The 6,044-nt window shown below is 48.5% G+C and overlaps 1 long non-coding RNA gene across 1 annotated transcript; it reads right to left on the reverse strand.

The window, feature by feature from the left end:
* Window positions 1-551: 551 nt before the first annotated feature.
* On the reverse strand, window positions 552-5,962 carry LOC131823311 (uncharacterized). Its single transcript, XR_009350554.1, has 2 exons — window positions 5,273-5,962; window positions 552-2,185 (listed from the first exon to the last, which is right to left on the reverse strand). It is a non-coding gene; the product is annotated as an uncharacterized LOC131823311 (long non-coding RNA).
* Between the last annotated feature and the right edge of the window lie 82 nt (window positions 5,963-6,044).

The raw sequence follows: 6,044 nt of genomic DNA on the forward strand, positions 1-6,044 counted from the left end.
ACGTTGGGAAGCTTCCCATGACAAGTCCTGGAGGGTGGCTTCTACCTTACAGCCAGTGAGGAGCTGAGTCCTTCTGTCCTACATCCACAAGGAAGGGAATTCTGCCGGTGACCCCAGCACATGCAGAAACATTTCCTTCCTCCGTCGGGCCTTTGGATGAGACCCTTGCCCGGCACACATGTAGATTTCAGCTCAGACTCTAAGAAGCAGAGCCATCTGAGCTGTGCACTGGATGCCTGAACTACAGGAACTGTTAGCTGATAAATAGGTGTTGTTTTAAGCTGCTAAATGAGTGGTTATTGTGTTACGCAGCAATATGTACAGTCAAGTTAAAGGGACTGGCATAGGGGTGCCTGAGTGGCTCGGTGGGTTAAGCTTCTGCCTTTGGCTCGGGTCATGATCTCAGGGACCTGGAATCGAGCCCTGCATCGGGCTCTCTGCTCAGCGGGGGGCGTGCTTCTCCCCACCCTGCCTGCCTCTCTGTCTACTTGTGATCTCTTTATGTCAAATAAATAAATAAAATCTTTAAAAAAAAAATAAAGGGACTGGTGTAAAGAACCATCACGTACCAGTTGCAATTATACAACAACAATCAAGATTTTACAAGCTTGTAATAAGACCTATACGCAATATATTAAAAATTTATGGAATTTTCCAAAAATGTCATTTTAGGGGCACCTGGGTGGCTCAGGTGGTTGAGCATCTGCCTTTAGCTCAGGTCATGATCTCCGGGTCCTGGGGTCCTGGGATTGAGCCCCACATCAGGCTTCCTGCTCAGTAGGGAGTCTGCTTCTTTCCCTCTGCTTGTCCCCCCCACTTGTGCTTTTTCTCTCTCTCAAATGAATAAATTAAAATATGTCATTTTAGTATTTTTCTCCTTCCTTTGAACAATGTATCAATTTCCTAGGATTGCTGTAACAACAGATCACAAACTGGGTGTCTTAACTGCCAGGAGCTTGTTGTCTCCCAGCTCTGGAGGCCAGAAGTCCAAGATCAAGGTATCGGTGGCACTGGATCTTCTGAGGCCATAAGAAGGGATCTATCCCATGCCTCTTCCTCAGTTCTGGTAGCCTCAGGTGTTCCTTGTCTAGAAGAGGGGCTTCTCCTTGTGTCCTCACATTGTCTTCCTTCTGTACATGTCCAAATCTCCCATTTCTACAAGGACACTAGTCATACTGGATTTGAGCCCATGGTAATGACTTGATCTTCTCTTGATCATTTGCAAAGACACTGTTTCCTTTTTTTTTTTTTTTTTTTTAAGATTTTATTTATTTGTTCTGGAGAGAGAGGCAGCAGCAGAGTCCCCACCAAGCGGGGAGCCCGATGTGGGACTCCATCCTGGGATTCCAAGATGATGACCTGAGCCAAAGGTGGTCCCTTAACCGACTGAGCCACCCAGGCGCCCACAAAGACATTATTTCCAAACAAACTCCTTGTGCAGGTGCTGGGGGTCAGGACTCCTACATCTTTTGGGGAGACACAATTCAACCCATAACAAACAGGACCCCAAAACAAAGTCTATGGTTATATTCAGTTGCTATGTCTCTCTCTCTCTCTCTCTTTTTTTTCCCAGTTGCTATGTCTCTTGAGTCTCTCTTCCATAGAACTGTTCTCCCTCCCCAGCTCGCTTTTCTAAACATGACCCCATTGAAGAAACCGGGTCGGTGGTGCCAAAAAAGTGTTGCACATTCTTCAATGTGTTAATGTGCTTCCTTGGGGTGTCCACATCCGTTAGCCATCTGGTCTAACCTTGATAAAATGGCAGTTAGGGCTGGAGTCTTGGTTAAGTTCAGGTTCAACTTTTGGGGCAAAAAAATGCTTCCTAGGTGGTGCTATTTTCTTCCTATTGCATTACACCAGAAGTCTCAGAATGCCACGTGTCCCAGGCAGTGTGATTCTAAGACGGAGACGAATGTCCAGGTGATGGTAACTGGACCCCTCCAGGGTCAAGTCATCCTTCCATTGACGGCTTTGACCAAGAATCCTCTTTGCTGGAATCAGTAATTTCTTCAGCAGTTACAAAATGGCAGCTTTCTAATTCCACCAAAATGTAGGTTTTCCCTTTTGTTCCTTTTTCAAAAATTGAGCTATAATTGACATATAGGTTAGTTTCAGGTGCATAATACAGATTTGATATTCGTGTTAAACGTAGACTTTCTAGTTCCTGTATTGGTTGGCTGGAAATCTGTAAAAAGAAAAAAAAATCTTCCCTTTATCAGCTAGAGCTACTCAAGTCCACTGAAATAGAGTTTGTGGGATAAAGACTGATTAAATGCTTAACTCTCTCTCTTTGAAAGCCTGTTCTGAGAGCAGTGGGCGCCCTAGTTACCTCCCAGGGTGACCAGGGGTAGCTTAGTTTTCTTCTTCCTCTTTCTGCTTTTCTGAAGTGGCATTAGGAACTCCTGGTTTTTGGTACTGGCGGCATGCCTGGCCAATTGTGGTCACCTCATTGTTTTTTGAAAGCTGCCCCCCCCACGTAAAACCAGGTCTTGAAGACCTCCGTTATTCCACCGAATCCAAGACGTCATCCACGGTAAGCACGACATTATTCCCACGCCTTACAAATCAATGAGAAAGGAATTACTTAGTCCATCCATCTAAGTCCCAAAATTGATGGCAAGGGGCACCTTAATTTCAGCGACATTCAAACAGGAAGACATGCACACACGTGAATTTCTTTTAAAAGTCATGTAGTATAACAGTCTATTTTGCTCCTCTTTTAATTTTAATTTTTATTTATTTTTAAAAAGATTTTATTTATTTGATAGAGAAAGAGATCACAAGTAGGCAGAGAGGCAGATAGAGAGAGGGGGGAAAGCAGGCTCCCTGCTGAGCAAAGAACCCGATGCAGGCTCAACCCACTGAGCCACCCAGGCACCCCTTAAATAAATAAAATCTTTAAAAAAAAATCGTATTGGCTATTGGGGTCCCTTGAGATTCAATATGAATTTTAGGATGGATATTTCTATCTCTGCAAAAAAAAGTGATTGGGATTTTAACGGGAATTGCATTAAATCTGTTGACCCATTACTTTGGGTAGTTTTTGATATCTGAATAATATTAAGTCAGGCACTCAGGGAATAGGAGAAAATATTTGCAAATCATATAACTGATGTGGGGTTAAGGGCCACAATATATAAAGAACTCCAATAGTCCAACAACACAAAACACAAACGACCTAATTAAAAGAAAGGGGGAAGCGCAAAAGACTTGAATAGACTTTTTTCTTTTGAAAGATTTTATTTATTTATTTATTTATTTGACAGACAGATACCACAAGAATGCAAAAAGGCAGGCAGAGAGGAGGAAGCAGGCTCCCTGCTGAGCAGAGAGCCCGATGTGGGGCTTGATCCCAGGACCCTGGGATCATGACCTTGAGCCAAAGGCAGAAGCTTTACCCCACTGAGCCACCCAGGTGCCACTTGAATAGACATTTTAAAAAAAGATTTTATTTATTTATCTGACAGAGATAAGAGAAAGAGTATAAGCAGGGGAGCAGCCGGCAGAGGGAGAGGGAGAAGCAGGTTCCCCTCTGAACAGGGAGCCCAACGCAGGACTCCATCCCAGCACCCTGGTATCAAGACCAGAGCTGAAGGCAGAGGCCCAACCATCTGAGCCACCCAGGGGACCCTGAGCATGATTCCTTAGGAAATGCAAATAAAATCCCAAAGAGATACTAATGACTTCACACCCAGGAAGATGGCTATTATTAAAACAAAAGACAGGGGCACCTGGGGGGCTCAGTGAGTTAAAGCCTCTGCCTGGCTCAGGTCATGATCCCAGGGTCCTAGCATGGAGCCCCACATCAGGCTCTCTGCTCAGCAGGGAGCCTGCTTCCCCCCTCTCTCTCTGCCTGCTTCTCTGCCTACTTGGGATCTGTGTCTGTCAAGTAAATAAAACCTTAAAAAAACAAAAAAGAGACAAACAAAAAAACACGGAAAGTAACAAGTGTTGTTGAGAACGTGGAGAAATCAGAACCCTTGCCCATGGTCGGTGGGAATGGAAACTGCGCCAGCCCCCGTCCAGAACAATACGGCAGTTCCTTAACAACTTAAAACACGGAACTACCACGTACGTGATCCAGCAACCCCACTTCTGGGTATTTACCCCAAAGAGCTGAAAGCACGTTCTCAAAGAGCTATCTGTACCCCCAGTGTTCACAGCAGAATTATTCAGCACAGCCGAGCGATGGAAGCACCGCAAGTATCCGTCCGTGGGCGAACGGAGAAACGGAACGTGGCCCCTCCGCACGGCAGAATGGGATGCAGCTTCAAAAAGGGCGGACACGGGCACCGGCTGCAACACGGATGGACCGAGGACATCACGCTCGTCCAAAGAAGCCAGACTCAGGAGAACAAATTCTGTATGAATCCACTTAGATGAGGTCCCCAGAGGAGTCGGTGGGAGCTGGGGCGCCCCTTTACGGAGCCTTCTAAGAACACAGCGGTCATACCGCGATGGCACCTTGAACCATTAGTGGCAAGAATCTACACATGGGATCGGCTTTCACCGCCACCAAAAAGTACATATGAAAACCGGAGAAATGTAAACATGTGTACCTGAGGGCACTGTATGGTACCAGCATCACTTTCCTGGTTTTGACAACACACGGTGTTTCTGGTAGACTAGAGGTTATCACTGGGGGAGGAGTTGGTAAGACTCTGTGCTATCTTTGGGATTTCTTGCAAGTCTGAAAATGGTTCCAAAAACTTAAATATGGTAGTAATAATAAAACAAACCCTGTAGGGCGCCTGGGTGGCTCAGTCGGTGAAGCTTCTGCCTTCAGCTCAGGTCCTGATCCCCAGCTCCTAGGACCGAGTCCCAGGTGGGGCTCCTTCCTCAGCAAGGAGCCTGCTTCTTCCTCTGCCTGCTGCTCCCCCTGCTTGCGCTCACACTTTCTCTCCCTTTGACAAATAAATCAAATCTTTTTTTTTTTTTTTTTATCCTGTAAAATTAGATCAGTGAAGTCATGCCAATTGGAGTTGGATTCTGTCTTAAAATTTTTTATATTTTCATCATGGTGGATTTTTTTCTCTTGCATTCTCACTTAAAAAAAAAAAAAATCCCATTAACAGGGGCGTCTGGGTGGCTCAGTCAGTTAGGCCTCTGCCTTCCGCTCGGGTCATGATCCAGGGTCCTGGGATGGAGCCTCCCGGCCAGCCACCCGCTTAGCTGGAGCCTGCCTCCCCCTCCCTCTGCTTGCGTCCGCGCGCTCTCTCTCCGCTAAATAAAAAAAAAAAATCTTAAAAAAAAAAAAATCACACTAACATACTTTGTAACTGAGTGATTTGGAGTGTTTCCTTCAATTTCTCTTAATTCCTGCCCTGAGAACCATGAACCCAGGGTACGAGCCCTGGAACATACATTTTTAAAAACATTTTAAAATATTATTCTCTCTCAAGTCAATTCGCCCCCGAACGTGGGGCTGGAACTCACGACCCCGCCGTCCAGAGGCGCTCGCGCTCCCGACGGAGCCAGCCGGGCGCGCCTGGAACACACGTTTTTGTCCTCTTGCTCCGGACGCAGGCAGGTTGGAGCTCCGCTGCTCGCGGGCGCTGGGGAGCCGAGGAGGGCTCTAGAGCAGGGGAGGTTCCAGTTCGTGCAGATTCCAAAGGTTACTGTGCGTGGGGAGGCGGGACCCGCAGAGGGTCGTCCGCAGGGGCGGGGCAGAGAGAGCCGCGGGAAGCTGGGGGGTGGGGAGTCCTGGTTCCCCCGCCCAGGGCCGGCCCGGGGGGCGCCGCGCCAGGACCCGGATGTGCACCGCGCCGGGCCCGCCGCGGCTGTGCGGTGCTGGACGGCGGGGAGCCCGGCTGCACGCGCTGGCGGCCGCGGCGCCGGAGTCCCCGTCCCCTCCCCCGACGCCGCCGGGCATCCGGGCGCGCACCTGGCCTCCCTCCCCGCGCGCGGGCCGCTGCACCTGGCTGCATTGTTGTCCCCGCCGCCCCCTCTCATCTTCCTTCCCTCCCAGCCCGGGACCCAGCACGCGCCCCCACCTGTGCGGAGCTCGTACCCCTTTAAGTGGACAGACGCCGCCAGGGGTGGGC

Source organism: Mustela lutreola, chromosome 2 (genome assembly GCF_030435805.1).
Source record: "Mustela lutreola isolate mMusLut2 chromosome 2, mMusLut2.pri, whole genome shotgun sequence".
NCBI lineage: Eukaryota > Metazoa > Chordata > Mammalia > Carnivora > Mustelidae > Mustela > Mustela lutreola.